At 41.6% G+C, this 21,664-nt stretch overlaps 1 protein-coding gene across 10 annotated transcripts in view; it reads left to right on the plus strand.

The window, feature by feature from the left end:
- Nucleotides 1-21,664, plus strand: part of IQSEC1 (IQ motif and Sec7 domain ArfGEF 1) — a 781,720-nt gene that overhangs the window by 635,110 nt on the left and 124,946 nt on the right. Inside the window, exon 1 of one of the 10 annotated variants that reach the window (XM_083156430.1) lies at nt 4,246-4,390. The exons of the other annotated variants lie outside the window; for them this stretch is intronic. The gene's annotated coding sequence lies outside the window, so the exon portion shown is untranslated. Of the gene's footprint in view, nt 1-4,245; nt 4,391-21,664 lie in introns of those variants that run through there. 10 annotated transcript variants of the gene reach the window in all.

Below are 21,664 nucleotides of genomic sequence, written 5' to 3' on the forward strand. Positions count from 1 at the left end.
GTACTCCAGTGTCCTTTGTGTGTTGGCATCGTCGTCGGGGTCGTAAAAGCAACAAGAACCGGTTATAAATTGATTTCCTTTGTCTCACACAGTTTGGCAGAAATAGTACATAGAATATGGGTTTTGTCCGTAACTTTCGGACCTTATGGTTTGCGAAGTTTTCGCTACGACCGGAGTGCTGCGCATGAGAAATGGAACATAACGATACTAAACATTATACAGACATAATTGTGTATTGCAGATTAACCTATGTGTGGTGCACTAAACCTTTAATAAACTATATTTCATTTGGTGTAAGTTTGGTATTATGAATTTATGTGTATTAGTATGGCTGCGCTTATGGTCTACTTTGCTACACAGACTCGGGTATAATACTTTATTTGCGCAACTCTGCGAACCAAGATGGCAGCCATACTATCCTAAAATGGCGTGTGTGCAACTCGACTTTAACAGAGGATACGCCGGTAGGATGATGTAAGCATTTATGTGAGCATACAAAAAGATAACTTTATATGTTTGGTATTCATATAGTGAATGTAAGCTTTCTGTTTGCATTTCTTATTAACTTCAGCACAGGGTGACCACTTAAGGATTAACATCACAATCTCATATAAGAAGAGACCTTACTTCTTTGGATTTAATTTATTGAGAACTTTTTAAATTTAACGTACTGCACTGTCAATATATTTTCTGTTTGATGTTTTGTATATGAGATGGTTTAAAGAAGCATGAAGTGAACGTGAATGTATTCTTCCACTTGCTCCATAATCCCTGGATACATAATTATAATTTTTGAGTTCTATATTGAGCGCTATTAGGAATAACCAATTTTTGTGTGATATGTGTTTTGGGGGACTGAACTATCCCTAATTGGTGTTTTCCCTATTGCTGCTCAGGGTGCAGTAAGTTCTGCAGAAAACTGTCATTTTTGTAGTCTCTGAGCTTTGTTCCCAGTGATTTCTGTGGCACCAATGGACAAAGAAGTATGTGGGCAGGTTGTGCACTACACACCTTGTACCCTTTCTAGATATGCCCATGGGTCAGCATTATTTACACAAAGTTAATAAGTTTAATTCCTGATCAAGGTGCACTCTGTGTGGAGTTTGTATATGTAACTTTTCTGTTTGTTTGCATAGTGTACATGATTGTAAGACATTGTGAATGTAGTGAAAAGCCATGCAGATAAAGGGTGACTATAATAGAGTGAGAGATTCAGAAAGTGAGATTTGCTAAGAAATTTCCAGTTTTTTTTTAAAGCGGAAATCATTTACATTTTGCAACACTTGTTATGAATACAAAGCTGCATTTGCACTTGGATGCATTACACTGGCAGTGCTGCTGGTTGTGACGTCCTCTGTAGATAAACCAGTTCTTGGGAAGTTCACAGTGAGCCAGCGGCATTCACAGAACTGCTCACAACTGTAACAGACACAGAGCTCTGGAAAGAGTCAGAACAATGGTGAAAGTCTTACAGAATATAACAAATTGTTATGAAATCAGGACTACAAAGGATTTCATTGCAGATCATCCTGCTGCATATTTAATAAGATCTTTCTTTATTTACTGAGCACAGATAGACAGTAGGATGGAGTGTGGATCTATGGGTATATAGGGTAAGTGTCACTGGTGATTCCTGTAAACTAGATATCTTAATCTATGTATATGATCAACATTCACTTACATTGGCTGATTCATATTTGGGACCAAAGGAAAAGCAGTAACTTACAGTATCACATGGGCAAAGCTACAGTGTTGGGCCATACACACAGCCCCATTTCTAAAGGTGTCCACACACTAGAACGATTTTTGGGCCGATTGGACGATTTCCGATAAATCGGAAATCGGATGTTTACCGATAATCGGTCTAAAATCGGCCGATTTTGGTCCGATGCGCGGTCACGTGGATCTTTAGCTGAATCTTCTGATCTTACGTGCTGCACAAAAGATCAGAAGATTTAACAAAAGATCCATAGGAACACACATGGGATCTTAAGAAAAATCTTTTGTAAAGATGTGCACTTGCCTGAAATCTTTTGTCCAGGACGAGAAAAAAAGATTTCAAGGCTAATTTATGCACACATCTTACGATCGCAGATCTTTCTAATGTGTGGGCACCTTTAGTGATCTGACTCAGGGGCGGATTGGGACGACAATCCAGGCCAGGAAAAAAACTGCAGCAGCCCGGGGGGGGGGGGGGGGGGGGTTGGGTGTGTGTGTGTGATGGCGGCGTTCGGGCAGCCCAGGGGGGAAACACTTGTGTCGAGCTTTTGGCTGTCGATCTTGCCATTGTCTATCTAATGCTTGTGTCGACCATCCAACCCCGTCGACCTGAGCAATGTCGACCACTAAAGGTGGTAATGGACCTGTATACTGGGTGTCTACCCATAATTTATACAATGTTAAAACTACACATTTAAGTACTATCAGCTAGTGCAAGTAAAGATATCAACAGTGATGCTACCAGTGATGCACCCAGGAGAGCATCTCTCTGCCAAATGCCATCCCTTAGAAACCGCCTGGCAATCAGCAAATGGCAGGACACAAAAAGCAACTTACTTCCTTCACAACCAATGTACAGGGTGCAAATGAGGCATCAATCTGAGGGTCCACAGCACATCTGCTGGCGGCGTTGGCAGCCAGGGGGGAGGGGGGGAGGCGGGTGCTGGCGGCAGTGCTTGTAATGCGGGGCAGGGGGGACTCACCTGCTCCGTTCTGCTGCCTCCAGGGGAACGGGAGCTGGGAGCCCGCTGCCGCCGCACATGAATGTCCATGGGAGGTGCTGTGCGCTATCGCGCATGCGCAGCAGCCCTCTCGTAGCCATTTTGGATGTGGGCAAAGTGCCCACACAGTCCGGGAGGAGACTGGCCGGCCCATTTTTACTGAGTTTTCGGCCGGCCCACCGGGAAATGCCCCGGTTTCCTGGTAGGCCAATCCACCCCTGATCTGACTAGTTGCTTAGAAATGAAGTATGGATCACTCTGTGTGTATGGCCCCCGGGGATGGCGATGCCTGGTCCTGCGCGTCACTATTGCCTGGCTAGATTTACACTGAATACAGTATAAATCCAGTTAAGGTCAGTGTTCTCTCACCAAAAACACTGGCCATTACAGATTGCTCAGCCATACGTCCCAACTTTGCTTTCCAAGGAGGAGGGACCCAAAAATAGGAAGCGTGGCATGCCCCTAAGAGCATGGCCTAAAAATAGTGTCATTTTCACCGTTCTGGGGTCCTGACCAGCGGCTCTGTAGGCTGCTGGCCAGCAGATTGAGCAGATGTAATGTGTTTAGAGATTTATATTTGGAAGGGGCATATGTTACATCAAATATAAATAACACTGTATAATAAAGCTGTGCAGTATGCAATAGCTAGTAGTTACCCTGCATGCAAAAGTAGCCAGTATTCACCCTGCATGCAAAATAGCCAGTATTCACCCTGCAAGCAAAGTAGCCAGTATTTACCCTGCAAGCAAAGTAGTCAGTATTCACCCTGCAAGTAAAGTAGCCTGCATGCACAAGTAGCCAGTATTTACCCTGCATGCAAAATAGCCAGTATTCACCCTGCAAGCAAAGTAGCCAGTATTTACCCTGCAAGCAAAGTAGTCAGTATTCACCCTGCAAGTAAAGTAGCCTGCATGCACAAGTAGCCAGTATTTACCCTGCATGCACAAGTAGCCAGTATTTACCCTGCATGCACAAGTAGCCAGTATTTACCCTGCATGCACAAGTAGCCAGTATTTACCCTGCATGCACAAGTAGCCAGGATTTACCCTGCATGCACAAGTAGCCAGGATTTAACCTGCACACAACGTAGCCAGTATTGTTATTATTATTATTATTATTATTGATTTCTGTCAATTTGTGTAACTTTTTGTGCTTGCAGACTTGTTCTGTAAACACTAGTGACACAGAGAGCAGTTTAATTCCAGTAAGTAACCATCCTTGTGAAGCAAAGACTCATTTAATTCCATTAAGTCACGTGCTGTGACTTAAATCATTGGTTATGTACAGTTCAGCTCCAATCTCTTAAGCCCGGAATATGTCTTCAAGGATGAGAAAAGGCCCCTGACCTTGCAATAGTGTCTGCAATCACCATGCAGATTGGGAATTACCCTGTTTATAGGGAAGGAGCAATTGAGCAGCAGAAGCTATACGATCCAGCCCTCACCACAATGTTACATGGTAAATGTGCTGAGCACTACAGTATGGAGTATCTTGCACGTTGCTAGACAATGAGGGACTGACCTAGCTGCATCCTCCTATACAAGCACAAAGCGTTGTTTTTCCTGTGTCATTACGGAATATCCACTGCAAAGTGACACAGGCAGCGTTCCACCTGAGCTGGCGCTTCTCTGCCTTTGTCCCCAGCAGCCTTTCCAGGGATGGAGTCAGAGGTAGGTGACTAATGCAGCGCAGGACACTGTGCCGCAGGAGACACAATGATATAGCAGCAGTGAGCGTCTGCAATGTCTGCTGTTCTGCATGCCCGTGGAGGAGACTGCTCCGTATGAATGCGGAGCATTGTTATTTGCTGGTTAACCCTTCTGTGGCTGCTCTGATGTCATTGTCAGTAGGGATCGGTCCGAGAAGTAGCACCTGTGATGGTAGAAATCTAACAGAATTATTACATAGAAATTTATTATTATGTATCCCAAGTGCTAGGCCCATTGCTTCCTATTATCTTGGAATTGCTTGCAATATCTATTCTATCTATCTATCTATCTATCTATCTATCTATCTATCTATCTGTATCTGTGTATTTTGCTCTAATTCATAATGTAACATGGTATTGTATTATGATGTAGTTATTATATGCCATTATTATGTCTAGTAATGTTTCTCAGTGTGTGCTGTTTCAGGTAGTTGTGGCAATGCTATGTATATACAGTACTGGTTATACGAGTAGAGGAGAGCGGTCAGTAGTCTGTAATGTTGGGTACACTACACTGTGGCTCAGGGTTATTATACAGTAACATGAGGGAGGTCGTAGAGAGTAACATTTTATAGCAAATTCAGTCTTGTACTCCATGTTCCACAGAGAACGCTCCAAGGGCTCTTAATAGGTATTAGACACTGACCAGAATAGCATTGATACTTACTGTAGCTTCTTCTTAAGGGAGCCCTGCACCAAAAGGCTATTAATAACTTACTGTTTGTGTGCGTCACCATTCAAGATATCAAAAAGTGTTAAGGAATTTTGACATGCTTTATGTCAAAAGCAATATAAAATACTTTTATTTTTTGTGCTAATATAAAAAAAAATCTACCTCCACTTGCGCTAGATAACATTTATTAAAATAAAGCCAATTGGACATGTTGGAATCCTTCCACCCAACCAATGATATGGACTCATATAAACAGCTGTTACTGTTTCAAATCAGATTGTGTACAGTACACACTCTGCCTGGCTTTTTTGCAATTAGCTTACATGCATGCTGCATAGTAGTTAGTGACAGTATGCACATGCGCTGGTTTCTTGTGTCATTACTGAACGCTTCTGAACGGCAATACATGTACTGCAATTCAAATCATTTTACAAACAACTGTTCAACATGTTTGTTGATTAATAAAAAGTATACAGGCCATAACAAAACAAAGGTTTTCCTAACTGCGGGACAGCAGCATACAGCACTATACTTTTAGCAAAGGCCCTAAGCCTGAAGCTTAGAACCCTGAAGTTCTACCTACGCTGCTCTCCTTATGTCAGTACGTATGTGTAGGTGTGGAAGCTAGGTTCTTTATTTCTTCGGAATTTGGGATTTCCACACACTGCCCCTGGCGGTATCCGCCTATTGAACGTCTAGGAAAGCTTCTCACAATAACAGTTTGCAATCTGTATACATATATAGATAGCGCTGTAAGACTGTAATTCCATAATAAACCCTATACCCTGCCAGCTTACATTGATCTGATAAATGACATCCACGCACAATCACAAATCCTGACTTATTTCTCATCTGACACAATTTTACCAAGACCGTTTTGCATGTAAGCTGTATTCCTAGGCAGGTAGGACAAGTGTGCTACTATTGTAAGGGGTGGTACCATCCAATCAGAAGCTACAATCACAGAACGTGGTGGCTCATCCATTCAGTCATGTGGCCTATCAGACACCATTATTGAATGGTAAACAACAATAAGATTAATGTGACTTTCAATTACCTTTTATAATATTATGAAGGATATTCTGTTTATTTCCATATATGTATATTATTTGGTGACCATTGATGTCACTTTTACTTGGTGGGGCTGCAATTACGCAATTCCCTGAGAGTGATGGCAATAATCTACCGTCACATTAATTTCCCTAACAGAGTAGATGGGGTCATAATGACACAATTCGTATTATAGGCCCGCCTCATTGTATGATTGCACAAATTGGAGAGTAGGCCCAGTGATGAAAGTAGGCGTACCTTTACCCAATAGCTGGGCCCATAAGGGTTTTCTGATGGTTTCCTAATTTATACAACCTGACGATTCATATAGAAAAGAAAGAGCACAAAAAGAAATCATAGAAAGTTCGGTATTTCTTCTTACTTACATGCTACATACAGTCAGTGTTTTCAGTCGTAAATGGACCTTTGACATTCACAATGCTATTTGTGGATTGTACCTACATTACTCTCGTTATCCTGACAAAGGTCCATTGAGGCACAAAATATGTTTTCTGTATCTAAAGGCACTGTAAGGATACATACATACCTTTACATACCTCTATGATTGATCTTTGATGTTTAATATAGCACTCACTCTGTGTGAGTGCAGACATACTATACATAAACCACCAACAAAATGACTTCCCTTGCGCTTAAAGAGTACAATAACAGCATTATGTATAATAGACTGGTCCTCGAAAACAGATCTCTTGTCAGCCAAAGATCCAAATTTTCAAATTAGTTCAGCAATGTCTGGAAGGCTGCACCCAATGTGGTGTCAGTTATTATCGTACATGTACCAGACTCCCAGGGGGAAATTTACTAAAGGAAATTTGTAAAAAATAGGTGTATTTGTATCCAGAAATACACTTATTTTTGACATTTACTATCCTGAAAATACGGCAATTCGTATTCGTATTGATAGCACATCAATACGACTACGAATTGCCGTATTTTCGGCAATTCGCCTATTTTTTTTTACAAATTTCCTTTAGTAAATTTCCCCCCCAGTGTCGGTTTTTGATGACACGGGCCCTATGCGGAACTTGGTGTAATCTTTGCACTCAGTAGTCCTCTAATTTAGGGTGTTAAGGTTCCCATCCACTACTGCGAGTTATCGCATGCCATAGTTTGCATACAATACTCTGCAGTATCCCGGGCGTTATAAGAACGCACATCCCAAAGCAAATAGGGAATGATGTGTGATTATATTTTAGGGGATCACAACTGTATCGCACAATAGCCAATAATATGATGAGAAGACAAATTTTTGGGATTTCTTTTTGGAAATCCGTAAATATGGTGATAGCAGAGGGGCAGTAACAAATTAAAGAGGCCGACATTTAGAATGTGCTTCACACCTGTGTATTATAATGATAGAGCATAGAACAAGGACATAATCATGTTAATGGATCCTGCTGTAGGTTGAATGGAGATTTATACTATTTTACTTGCATTCATCACATGCACAAAGCTAACAATTGCCTTCTGTCTGTGCCTATTGCAGCATTTCTTTTTTTACTGTACAGAAGGCCAATTGACTCTGGAAAATGAAATGCAATTAGAAAATAGCAATAAAAAGCATTTGCAGAGTGGAGAATTGGTTCCCGCTGTCCAAGGGAACAGGTATGTTTGTTAGTTATTCAGAAAAGATTGATTGACTATTTGAGATATTTGTGAGCTGAAAATGTCAGATCAAAGAGCACACAATACAGATAAATGGTGCTGGTCTTGTGCTGAGCCTCTTTGTGTGACACACATAATGGGACTGTTATTTCAGCTGTTGCCGTCAGTCATTGACCATTGAAATGGGGCTAATCCCTCTACAACGTAGTATGTTTTGCGCACAAGACTGCGAATTGCAGTGTATTACATCTTTTATGTCATTGATCAGTTATTTATCAAATGATTATTCCTCCCAACTGTCTCCATTCAGTGGGACAATGCACCTTTTAGAAATCTTTCCATACTCGTAGGCTGTTATATGAATCACATCGGCTTCTAAATGTCCATGTTCCAATATTCATTTTTGGAGCATCAGAATACGAGCAAACATTTTGAATGACCAATGATCTGTATGTAATTAATATGAAATCATTTCACATATGAACATTTTTGTTAATTATAAGATTGTTGGGGATAACACATATGAGATTGAGATTCAGCATCAAGGGCGTAACTGCCATAGGTTTAAGGGGTGCAGCTTCTATGGGGTCCAGAGCTGAAGAGGGCCCATCTTTGCTGTCTAAGTAATATGTTTTACATACAATTATCAGTTGCTAAATAGGGGCCCCTTAAAAACATTTGCTATAGGGCCTAAGAATATCCAGGTACACCTCTACTCAGCATTACCGAGATACATTCCCCTAGATCAGGGGTTCTCAAACTTGGTCCTCAGGTTCACGTTTTCCAGGTCACCTGGCAGGTGCACAGGTGAATTCATTACTCAGTGACAAATTTTAAAATATCCACAGGTGGAGCTAATTATTTCACTTGTGTTTCTGTGAGGAGGCCTGCAAAACATGCACCGTGTGGTGTCATGAGGACTGAGTTTGAGAACCTGTGCCCTAGAAAACTCTCCTGAGTGGACTTGCAATCCTCTCGCTACTTGCTGAGTCTACACTGTAGTACACTGTGTAAGAAAGGTCTCTTGGATGGTTTCTTTAATATTATGATAGTAATGAGAGATAATACTAGAAGACAATAATAAAAAGTTTAGTATGTTTATAGTTTACTTCTTACCAGTTATTTATATAGCGCACACATATTCCGCAGCGCTTTACACATACCTCCCAACTGTCCTGCTTTTCGTGGGACCGTCCTGGTTTTTTGGGACTGTCCCACGTACCGTCCGGGACTGGCAGTGTCCAGCGGCGGGGGGGGGGACAGTTGGGAGTCCCCCCAGGCTGAAGGGAGTAGACGCTGTTCAATATGGCAGAGGGGGGAAAACAGGGGCGTGCCCCAACGGTACCCTATTTTGCATATGGCATGCCGGCATTTGCATACGACACGCCCCCTTCTTGGATACCCGCGCGGCTCTGCCATGCAAGTGTCCCTCTTTTACAGAGGAAGAAGTTGGGAGGTATGCTTTACAGAGATTATTTCTTCAGTCCCTGACCCCCCTGAATCTTACAGTCTAGATCTCTGCCATATGTACACACATTTCATAAGGGTTTATTTTATTTGCCAGAACAAATTAACTTATCAGTATATTTTTGGAATGTGGAAGGAAACCATAGCACCTGGAGGAAACCCACATAAACACAAACGCATGTAGAAACTCCACGCAGATAGGACCTTGATGGGAATAAAACCCAAGACCTCAGTCATGTGAGGCAATAATGTTAACCACTGCATTAACTGTGCTACCCCATTATCTCTTTATACATAATTCCATTTTACATTAAGACGTTTTAACAACTACTGTACATACAGAAGCAGTGTCTTCCAGAATAAATAAACATGGAACAGATATTATACATAATCCATCTTGCAACAGACCTCTGAGGAATGTTTGTACATCCCACTGCCATAGAAAACCTAAGGACAGCAGAATGTTTCCATTCCACAGATAACGCCAGTGTTCTCATTAATTACTGTGGCTTTTTATTCCGGTCAGGTGACTCTGAATGTGACCTTTCCTTGCAACGCTGATATTGTAATATTCCATAGTAGTAAGCACTTCTGCTGGCCTGGACATGTGCTCCCGGCCGAGCTGATGGTCAGCATTTCCTCTACTTCCAGATAATAACAGTCATTGCTTCCTCATATCCTCCCAGCTGCCGCCAGCTCTTGAGAAATGATTGTTCATGTACGGTGCAGAGTATACACCCTGTTCTGCTGTATTATAGTATCTGCCAGTGTGTATATTGACTAAAGTGCTAAGCACTGGATGGCTACTGTGTGGGGTATATAAACCTGCAGATCCAGGGTCTGATCCAGAGATGTACATAAATGTGTTTGCAGCAGCATCCAATTTAGTAGCTGTGCAAAATTACAGGTGGCACAGCAGGACGGTCCCATAAAAATGGGACTCTCCTGCAAAAAGTGGGACAGTTGGGAGATACGGTTCAGCTGATTCTGAAAGTTCTGAGTAGCGCTATGGTTAGGCAATATGGCCACAGGAAGTTAGATGCAGGAGATATTGCAGCTGCATACGGGATCGAAGTCGCAGTCAAATTGATCATGACTCGCCTGTGTTTTTGCCTCCACTCACTGTTACCTCTCTGCAAACGTCGCCACAACACCATCACAGCACATAAATCCATCGCAGCAATAAATCCACACTGCAAACATCGCCACAACACCATTGCAGCACATAAATCCATCGCAGCAATAAATCCACACTGCAAACATCGCCACAACACCATCGCAGCACATAAATCCATCGCAGCAATAAATCCACACTGCAAACATCGCCACAACACCATTGCAGCACATAAATCCATCGCAGCTATACATCCTCACTGCAAACATTGCCACAACACCATCGCAGCACATAAATCCATCGCAGCAATAAATCCACACTGCAAACATCGCCACAACACCATCGCAGCACATAAATCCATCGCAGCAATAAATCCACACTGCAAACATCGCCACAACACCATCACAGCACATAAATCCATCGCAGCAATAAATCCACACTGCAAACATCGCCACAACACCATCGCAGCACATAAATCCATCGCAGCAATAAATCCACACTGCAAACATCGCCACAACACCATCGCAGCACATAAATCCATCGCAGCAATAAATCCACACTGCAAACATCGCCACAACACCATTGCAGCACATAAATCCATCGCAGCAATAAATCCACACTGCAAACATCGCCACAACACCATCGCAGCACATAAATCCATCGCAGCAATAAATCCACACTGCAAACATCGCCACAACACCATTGCAGCACATAAATCCATCGCAGCTATACATCCTCACTGCAAACATTGCCACAACACCATCGCAGCACATAAATCCATCGCAGCAATAAATCCACACTGCAAACATCGCCACAACACCATCGCAGCACATAAATCCATCGCAGCAATAAATCCACACTGCAAACATCGCCACAACACCATCACAGCACATAAATCCATCGCAGCAATAAATCCACACTGCAAACATCGCCACAACACCATCGCAGCACATAAATCCATCGCAGCAATAAATCCACACTGCAAACATCGCCACAACACCATTGCAGCACATAAATCCATCGCAGCAATAAATCCTCACTGCAAATATTGCCACAACATCATTGGAGCACATGCAGGACATGTCCAGATCTCTGATTCATGTGCAGAGCAATGATAATCGCCCAGCTGTGTAATTGTTGGGTTTGTGTACATCTCTGAATCCGGCCCTCCAGTCCCATGTTACTCTGTGTGTCATACATTTGCATTGATGGTTTATTGTTGCTGCAATTGTTGGTAATTATTAAGCTGTATAAAGCTCGGAGCATTTTGTGATGTAACTTACTCATTGGCTTCTCATAAGAATGCAAAGCGTGAAATAACGTGTGACAGAAAAAAATACTAAAATCTATTATATGTCGTTTCTCAGTGAAAGAAAAAGGGTTGTAAACAAGGTATGCCATTAAAAATATATGGATTTTGGATTTTGAAATTTTATGATTAATCTCAGTGTCCAGGAATGTACTCAGTGTACAATTTACTCAGAACTGTCATAACGGTTGATGTTCAGGCACTTAATAATCAGGGTATCCATATATCTATTTCTAGGGGACTCTATAGGCATAGAACCATACAAACAGGGTGAGGGGTAGAGGGGTAAATTATTACATTTTGGAGAAGAAAGCTGATGGATACAGCTTTCTCCTATTGGATGCAATGATTGAAGCAACAGTACACCAAAATACATTAGATTGTGGTTCACCATACAGAGATCTGAGGGGTTGGGTCACGGGTGTAGGAACAGCGATTGTACAGGTGGATGTTGGAAGAATAAATGTATATACTGTATTCTTACTACTGCCTCACAGCATTGAGGTCCTGAGTTTGGTTTCTACTGAGCTAAACTGTGAATGTTTGTTAATGTATGTATGTATATAACACACCATTTTCACCAAAAGCTTTCTATGAGCCTATTGTTTGCAGATGCAAAGATATGAACAAATTTAGTGATGTGTCTATGTACATTAGGTTACTATGTACTTTTAACGGAAATGTGAAAAAAAGCTCTTTGATATTTGCCAAATTATTTTCTTATTAATAATAATAATAATAATGATTTAGGCAATGTTGCCTCCTACTGCTAATGCAAAATAGAGTTTATAGTGAGTACATGATTTTTGTATACTTTTTGGAAAAACGACATGCTTTGAATATGATATTCCTTACACCTGAACATACTACATAGCCAAATTGACCATTGTTCAACAGTCATCAATGGTCATCAACGAAGCTTGTATGCGTGTTAATGATACTGAGTGTACACACTAGATATTGTGAAAGATATCCCTCAGAAGGCCCTTTCTCTAGTGTGTTTGTGGCTTAAGAAAGTAGGGGGCCAAAATGGGGGGAGCGAGTGCCAAATACCCCGGCCTGGGCTTCTTGAAGGTGCCAAAGGCCATCCACACTTCTTCCGTGTGGTTGGTCTTTGTAGAGTACAAGAGTCCTGTAGAGTAGGTCAGTATTGCCTAATGGTGCCTAAACACAGCCATTTTTAAAGGTGGATTGGCCATACCTACGTGATTAGGCCACACACATTTTTCCAGGGCCCGCAAAAGCTTGGCCATGCATACCGTGGCTCTCTTCAGTTTATTATGGTATGTCTTTTTGTCCTGTGCTATGTTCACGTTACAACCGGAAGTAGTTTAACACCATAATAAAAATAAAATAAAAAATTATAATATTTTGGCGGTCTATATTCTCCTATTTCACATCAACCCCAAGACGTTTGCAAATCTGTGGTTTGTATTAGAATATTACCATTTGGAGCAGTGTGATTAAGAGATTGGTTGTTGGGTGGCTTGTTGATTCTGGGCCGTAAACTGGTTGTGTCAGCATATGTGAGGAATTCCCACTGCTCACAGTGCAAAACAGACTGTGCACACAAAGGACCGTGCAGCACACAAATGTCAGCCCTGAGTAATATGAGACTGTGCAAGAATGGAGATTCGCTTGTAACAGGAGCGCAGGTGAGAAGAGTGACTGTATGTTATCGTACGGTGACAAACATATCAGGAGCAGATTTGTAATCCCTGTATATTGCTGATTACAGTTGTATTGTGCATTCCTAGAACAGGGCACATCTTCCTTCCTGAGTCCTGACTTAGTGCATTCATAAATTCTTGCATCAGCAAAAAGTTATGCATTGCCCGGAATATTTCCACAGTTTCACTGTAGTTGCATGTTTTCATAAAATGCCAAGCTAGTCTTGTTATAAAATAATGATTATTGTTTCTATAACTTCTTGCAAGAAATGTTACATTTCCTATTGATTCCTACTTTTTAATAAATAAAACAGAGCTGTTACCCCCAACTGGGTCTATTAACTGCTGTCATCCTTTTAACTGACAGCATCCTAATTTAGTAGTGTTAAATTATAGCCTCACTGTGTACTAACATGGCTACAGTCACATGGTGCAGTAGCACATAAGGTAGAGGTCAGACCTCACTGGGTCCTAGTGCCAAGCATGTGTGCATATTAAGGAGTACAGTACTGCAATGCTTTCTGGGATGTCAGCAGTCAGAGGCCAGATGTACTAAGCTTTAAAAGTGATAAAATCTAGAGTGATAAACTGCCAGCCAATCAGCTTCTCACTGTCATGTCACAGGCTGAGTTTGACAAATGACTGGTAGGAGCTTATTGGTTGGTGGTTATCACTCTCCAATGTATAACTTTTCGAAGCTTACTACATCTTGACCCACTATCTTAATGCAAGATTCCTAACTGACGTCCACAACATTGGCACCAGAATCCCGACAGCGTAAGTATGCCGGGGACTGTTAGTGTTAGGATGCAGGGAGATGGAGGTTAGGTTTAGGAACTGAGGGATTAGGTTTAGCGTGGAAAGTTAGGGTTTAGGGTTAGGCTGCTTGGAGTGAGCACTCCAAGCAGTCACTCACATTTGTTATATAAATTTAAAAAAAAAAGTTGTGTAAAAATAGATTATATTTCCTATATAAGGTAAACATTACAGGTCATTATGATGAATACAAATGTTTGATTGGCAATTTTCACACCGATCTTGACAAATTCACTTAACACTCAAAATATTAAATATTCTCCTTAGTCTCCCTTAAGGTGCCCATACACGGTGGAACGCGCTCCCGTGCACTTCCCATCGCACAGCACATAAAGTCTGTGCAGCACGTGCTTTTAGTACTAGATTGCATCGTATCTAGTACAACAAGTATGCAATGCTGAAGCACATTGTATGCTTTTTGTACTAGATGCTATGCAATCTAGTACTAAAAGCACAGAGTTCATCGCACCGTGTATGGGCACCTTTACATAGCCTTTATTTATTTATTAATTTAAACATAAGGTTTACTTGCCTACTTTATCAAGAGTGTTGCGGTGGTGGGCTGGTCCATAATGATGCAATCACCTTGCTCTATCTGCTGTATTAGGGAAGTGGACACGATGCGGGTGAGCATGGGTCTCTTAAGCTGCCCATACACGCTGCTTTGTGGGCGTGCTGTACTAGCACAGATCACATTGCATTGCATTGCATGTTCATCCGTTGTGCATGCAATTTGATGCAATTTGATGAAAACTAAGTACAAAAAGTATGTGCAAGCACATACTTTTTGTACTTAGGTTTCATCAAATTGCATCAAATTGCATGCACAACGGATGAACATGCAATGCAATGCAATGTGATCTGTGCTAGTACAGCACGGAAAGCACGCCCTCATAGCAGCGTGTATGGGCTGCTTAAGGCATTCTGGGAGAGTGGTTGGGTACTGTACATTAGTCATTTAGAACGGCAACACATTGCAAACTTGTGATATGTTGCTCTAGAAGCTGGCGTGATGTTGCTGTAATTGGTGGCATGTATTAGCTGATTCCAGTTATTTATTTGTGCATCCTGCCTTTCTTCCTTTGTAAATCTTCTTAGGGTTTATTAGCCTCATTTAATGTGAAGATGTACAGTATATCTAATAGCTGTGTCTCATGTTAAGTTAGGGTCAGCTAGCAGCTATTCGTTCAGTGTGGGCTTGGGAATTCTGAATATAATTTTGTTTCTGAGTATAAGATCTACAGCGTCTTTAAACACACCAGGGGTGATGCTGTGTTGGATGTACAGTATGCCAGTATTCTTAAAACATATGAAAATTGTTTCTCCGCATGTACATAAAACGATGCACCTAGGCGGAATTGCTTGCCATGGCTTTTAGTTGTCAGCACTGTCACTGCATAAGTCATACCTCCCAACTGTCCCACTTTCCGCAGGAGCGTCCCATTTTTTGGGGATGTTCCCATGTCCCTCCCGGGGCCAGCAGTGTCCCGTGACGGGACGGGCAGTTGGGAGTCCCCGCTGTCACCCGCTGGGCAGCAGTGAATAAATGCTGACACACTTTGGAGGCCATACCCCCAAATTTCCGGCCGCGCGGGAGGTATGCATAAGGTGCACCTCAGCTCCAAACTAAGAATTAGGAGCTGATCGCTTGGTGTTTTTATCTCTTGCCATGCTTTCATACTGTAAATCTCCCCCATTACTAGAAGTTGAAGTTCTTGGTTTTAATACAGTATTTATTATTGTTTTTAGAAAATATTACAATTCTGTATTTGTATTAATATTGTGAATGTATTGTTAATTAGATTCATAGATGACATTTCCTATATCAGTGTGGTAAACTCTTATAAACCAGACCTTAGAGAGCTTTTTCTTTGATTTTGAGGTTTTATAAATTCTGTACAGCTGGCCATACATCAGGATTAGGGCATTTTGACAATTTTGTGATGATTTCCCTAAACCGGTGGTTCCCAATCCTGGTCCTCAAGTAACCCCAACAGGTGCACATTTTCCAGGTCTCCACACAGAATTACAAGTTAAATAATTCCCTCCAGCTGTGGATCTTTTAAAATGTGTCTGAATAATGAGTGCAACTGCAGGGTGATTTGTTGGGGTACTTGAGGACCAGGGTTGGGAACCACTGCACTAGACCAGTGACGGAGGACCTTGGCATTGGAACGCCAACTGTTGCAAATTGCTAATGTATGGCCAACACTCAGTGACCATCTTCGTCCGCATACTCTTCTCCATCATTGGCCTCAAGCCTCTAGTATTATGTTGATTGAGTCCTCACTACTTATATTTAAGCTGTAATGTGTATTGAACTGTTGCGCTCTTTATTTGTACTCTATTTTTGTTATTTATTCAATGTTATGCCACGTTTTGTCTCCCTGTATTGTTCCTTTGTACGCTGCTGCGAAACACTTGTGTCGCCTTATAAACAAAATTATAATAATAATTAAAATAATAATAATCTGTGTCTGACATTGGTACACCAGGAACTGATGTCTTTATACACATTGGGGTTTATTCTAGTTCATTCTTTCTGACAAAATCCTTCTTAGATGGACAAAACCATGTGCACTGCAGGGGGGCAGATGTAACATGTGCAGATAGAATTAGATTTGGGTGAGTTATTTTGTTTCTGTGCAGGGAAAATACTGACTGCTTTATTTTACACTGCAATATAGATCTCACTTTGAAGAAAAACCCCACCCAAATCTAATTCTCTCTGCTCAAGTTACATCTGCCCCACCCGCAGTGCACATGGTTTTGTCCATCTAAGAAGGATTTTGTCAGAAAGAATGAAGTAGAATAACCCCCATTATTTGTAGGGTTGCTGTGCTTTATCTAATGAGCTGACATTTCATTCATTGTGAGTGTTGAGGCTATGCACCAAAACATTATTTTAATAATACAAAGAAGATATTTATAACATGTAGAGAGGTGAGTGGGAGAGGCACCGCGGACTGGAAACACCGCCTGAGAAGAATTTGTCAGTCTTTTGTGTTAAAAGTTAATTACTCCTTATTACACCAATACAACAATACAATGAGTTATTACTAGTAGTATGTTTCATGCAGAATATTGTACACCATAATGTACGTACACACGTACAGATTGATCTTTCCAATCTATCTGGTGGGAACAAAAACCTGGAAATGTATGGGAGCATATGACAATCAAAAATTTCCACCATAATGCAGTTCCCACCAGATAGATTGGACAGATAAATCTGTACATGTGTACGCACAGATAGATAGATAGGTGTGTGGATGAAAAGGTCTACAGTGTCTATGTCAACAGGTCGACCTGCAAAAGGTCGACAATAACAAAATGTCAGTGTCAATCCATGTGATTTATCTTATGTGCAGCACGTTCAATCTCCCGATCAGATACACGATAGGATCGAATGGGAGGCCAAACACATGCTTGTTTATTGCACCCGATCTCCCACCAAACAGGTCCCACTTTGCTTACAGTATTTCAGCTTGCCTCCTCTAGGGGGTGATGGTGCGTGAGACGAACCGCCGGCGCCGGCAGCTGTTCTGGCCAAATGGAGTAACAATTGAAAATAAATGGACATTCAGAAAAATATAATAATTTTGTACTTGTAAAACTTAAAAGTGCTTCGAAAATTGCCAAGGCAGTGACATTATAATCAATTAACTAGTTTTAATGACTGTTCTAAGGTCACTAGATTTCTCTGGCATTCCGTACACAGTTATTACATATTTATGGGCAGCTATTACATATTCATGAGTATAATTTTAGTGCAAAAATTAAAGCCTTTTTCATAGATGGAAAAATCCATTAATAGCCGCTGAAATGACATGTTTTATGCATGTCAGTGTAATGATTCAGCAGGGGTCCGTTCCTCGGCCATATCACTGGCAGAAATATGACATTGATGTAAATGTCTGGTGTGAAATGTGATTATTACAGTCCCAACAAATGTAAACACAACAAGTACTTTGGATATGATCTCTACAGTTCACATAAATGTAATGTTCCCTTAGTGATGTGACAATAAACAAAACACAGACACAGAGAGATTTGGTAGCTATGAGAAAATGTGCATCGCTCATTATTTCTATACTAATTACATTCTATTTAATTATACTGAGAAGATCTCCCAGGGGTTTCCTGCATACTGTAATGATTGCTATGACCGCAAATGTCCTGTAGGCTCTCCCATGTCACTACCTTTTTTTTTATGTCTTATGCATCTTATCAGTGGCCCTTATACAGTGGCCCTTATACAAGTTGGCATTTTTAGGAGGACAGCTGTCAAATTTGGCAGGAGATTATGGATAAGGGGGATTGGGGGTCAGACCTGTTCATACAGGTCCGAATATGCATGCACATAGGTGCTAATGCGCATGTGCAAACCCCCAGCAGCTGACTGATTGACAGGTATGGGGCATTCCGGGGTGGACACCCTGTGTTTCATGTGTGTGCTCACAAAAACAGGAAGGAGCGCCCGTAGAAATGCTGGACGGACACCTACAAGCTCGGGGTGGGTGGTTGATGTCACATGATGTAACCGCCCGGCCTAAATTCGCAGAAGAATGCAGAAGAACGTGCCGCAGACAAGTAGGTCCTGGGCTACTTTTCTGCTGGGAACAGAGAAGAAATCATTCCATGGTTAGTATCCATGGAATCATTTCTCCTCTGTGCCGGCGCATGCGGGCGGATGTGTAAGCGTACACATCTGCTCACAGCGTAGGGAAGGGATCCAGCCAGCGGGGAAGAAGGGCATTCACCGGGGTGGAGTTGACCTGATTGCAGGGCTCCAAATATACGCAGCCTAGCAGGCAGGTCTGAATTGGGCCCAAGGAGTACAAGGAAAGAACAATTTGATGTCGGGGATTAGGTCAACAGTAAATAGGTTTACTGCTATTGGTCTAGAATGCATTAGGGTGACGTGGTCTAAAGGTTGACATGGCACTGACAGCACAGCATATGGTCGACATGAGTTTTTTTTTTTTCAATTTTATATGCTGTTCATCCTTTACCATCCACGTGCACGATTGGGAATGGTAAACTGCAGAAGCACTACACTAAGGCCCTTATTCTGATCGCAGTACAAATTTGTTCTCAAAATGGGCAAAACCATGTGCACTGCAGGGGTGTGGTATATGGTCCCGACAGTCGGGATCCCGACAGTCATTAGCCCATCATCGGGATCCCGACTGAACGGACTCAGACAGCATGGCGAGTGCAACAATGCCCCTTGCGGGCACGGTGGCTCGCTACGCTCGCCACCTATTCTATTTCCCCTCTATGGGGGTCATGGACCCACACGAGGGAGAATAGCCGGTGGCCGTCGGGAACCTGTCTGTCGGTGTTTTAACAGTCGGGATCCCGACGTCGGGGTAATGACTGTCGGTATCCCAACTGTCGGGAAACTGTCCGGCACCCCACTGCAGGTGGGGCAGATGTAACATGTATAGAGAGAGTTAGATTTGTGTGAGTTATTTTGTTTCTGTGCAGGGTAAATACTAGCTTCATTATTTTTAAACTGAAATTTAGATTTCAGTTTCAACACACTCCACCCAAATTTAACTCTCTCTGCACATGTTACATCTGCAGCACCTGCAGTGCACATGGTTTTGCCAATTATGAGAACAAATTTGTACTGCGATCAGATCTGAATAAGAGGCTAATTGTGGTAAAAATTCTAAATTGTCACCCCTCAAAATCTTAAAAACTCATGTGAACCTTTTCATGTTTAGACCATTTTCGTGTCAAACTTTTGCCTGTTGACCCTTTTTTTACGTCGACCTCATACAAGTCAATTTTAGTCAGTTTATCATGTCTAAAGTTTAAGGGGCATGCCTAATAATGTATATTGTGACAAAATGGCTGTTTTCAGGAGAACCCAAGAAAATCTATGCATCCCCAGGTTGTATGAAGGAGGTACTGCAGCAGAATCACTCTGATACAGTATATGCCACGGTCCAGCCAGTAAGCAGCTTACTAAACAGCTCAGCTTTACCAAGGATCCTTGCTCCAGCAGCTAATGCCAGGATACTCAAGTAACGCAGATCTATTTAGAGCGGGACCACAGGCTGACATGTCTACTATGCTCAACAGGTCTAAATAGTAATAGAAATATTGAGTCCGCACTTGTATGATGTATGTGGAAAATATAGCGTTAAACCAACATAAAGGCCTCGCTTAAAAAAAGCAGTATAAGACAGGACTGGGTTAGTTGTGGTCCCAGAGTTCTATGAAGTATGAAGAACTACTAAAGCACAAGGGAAAAAGGAGACAACAATACACTTTCTGGGGAACTCTTGATACAAAATGTACTGTATGTAAATATCAAACTGAACTTTTAATGGAAAACCTTTTGTAAAATGTATACTGTTGAGTGTATTAGATATATTTTTTAATTAACGGTAATAGATGTTATCATCACATATCTAGTGCTCAATGCTAAAAGGTAGAAAGCAGGGAAAATAATGAAATCAATTCAAATTTTGGTAGCACAGGGTGAGTGTCCTTTATCCAAAATGCTCGGGAGCAGAAGAATTTGGGATAACAGATTATTCCATATTTCAGAATATCTTTATATTTCAATGATGAATCTTGAGGTATCTTGCATTTGTACAAACACATCAAAAACATGAAATAAACACAAATAGATTTTATTTGTGCATAAAACAAGATTTTAAAACATGAAACAAAGTGTGAAAAACCACATGTCGACCTTTTGACTGTCGACCTAGCTCATGTCGACCTAATGTCCCTGTCGACTTAACCCCATGTTGAACTTCAGACATGTCGACCATGATGCATTTCGACCTAGGGACCATATACCTTATTTTACTGACATTCCATGGGGAGCACGGATGGTGTAATGGTTAGCATTCCCACCATCGAAACCCATGACCCGCAAACTGTGTGGAGTTTGTATATTCTTCCTGTATTTGCGTGGGTTTCCTCTGGGTTCTCAGATTTCCTCCTACAATCCAAAAATATACGGGTAGGTTAATTGGCTCCTAAAAAATTAACCCTGGAATGTCTGTGTGTGCGTGTACATGTGGTAGGGAATATAGATTATAAGCTCCACTTGGGCAGGCACTGATGTAAATGTTAAAATTTTCCCTTTAAAGCGCTGCAGAATATGTGTGCCCTATATAAATAACTGGTAATAAATAAATAAAATCTACTGTTAACAGGTCTAAACCAATACGTAATGTAAAGGCCCCTGTACATTAGTGTGACTTGTCTGAAGGGCAAGTTGCATCCGATTTTCCTTGAACTCCCCCAGAGCACGGAAGGGAAGCTGCCGGGGGAGTTCAAGGAAAACCGAATGCACCCACGATGTGCGCTGATGGCTGTGGTTCCAATTTATCTAATGAGCAGGAGGTTTAATCTCTGGATCCATTCTGATGGGCATGGGGCCGTGCATCAAATCAGATCCGATGTCAAACACATGCAATTTTACCTGTGACTGTGTGATGTTGTCAGACTGCGCGGTACTCCTGTGCTTCTCTTGAGAC

The sequence above is a fragment of the Crinia signifera genome, chromosome 8, assembly GCF_055691185.1.
Source record: "Crinia signifera chromosome 8, ASM5569118v1, whole genome shotgun sequence".
NCBI lineage: Eukaryota > Metazoa > Chordata > Amphibia > Anura > Myobatrachidae > Crinia > Crinia signifera.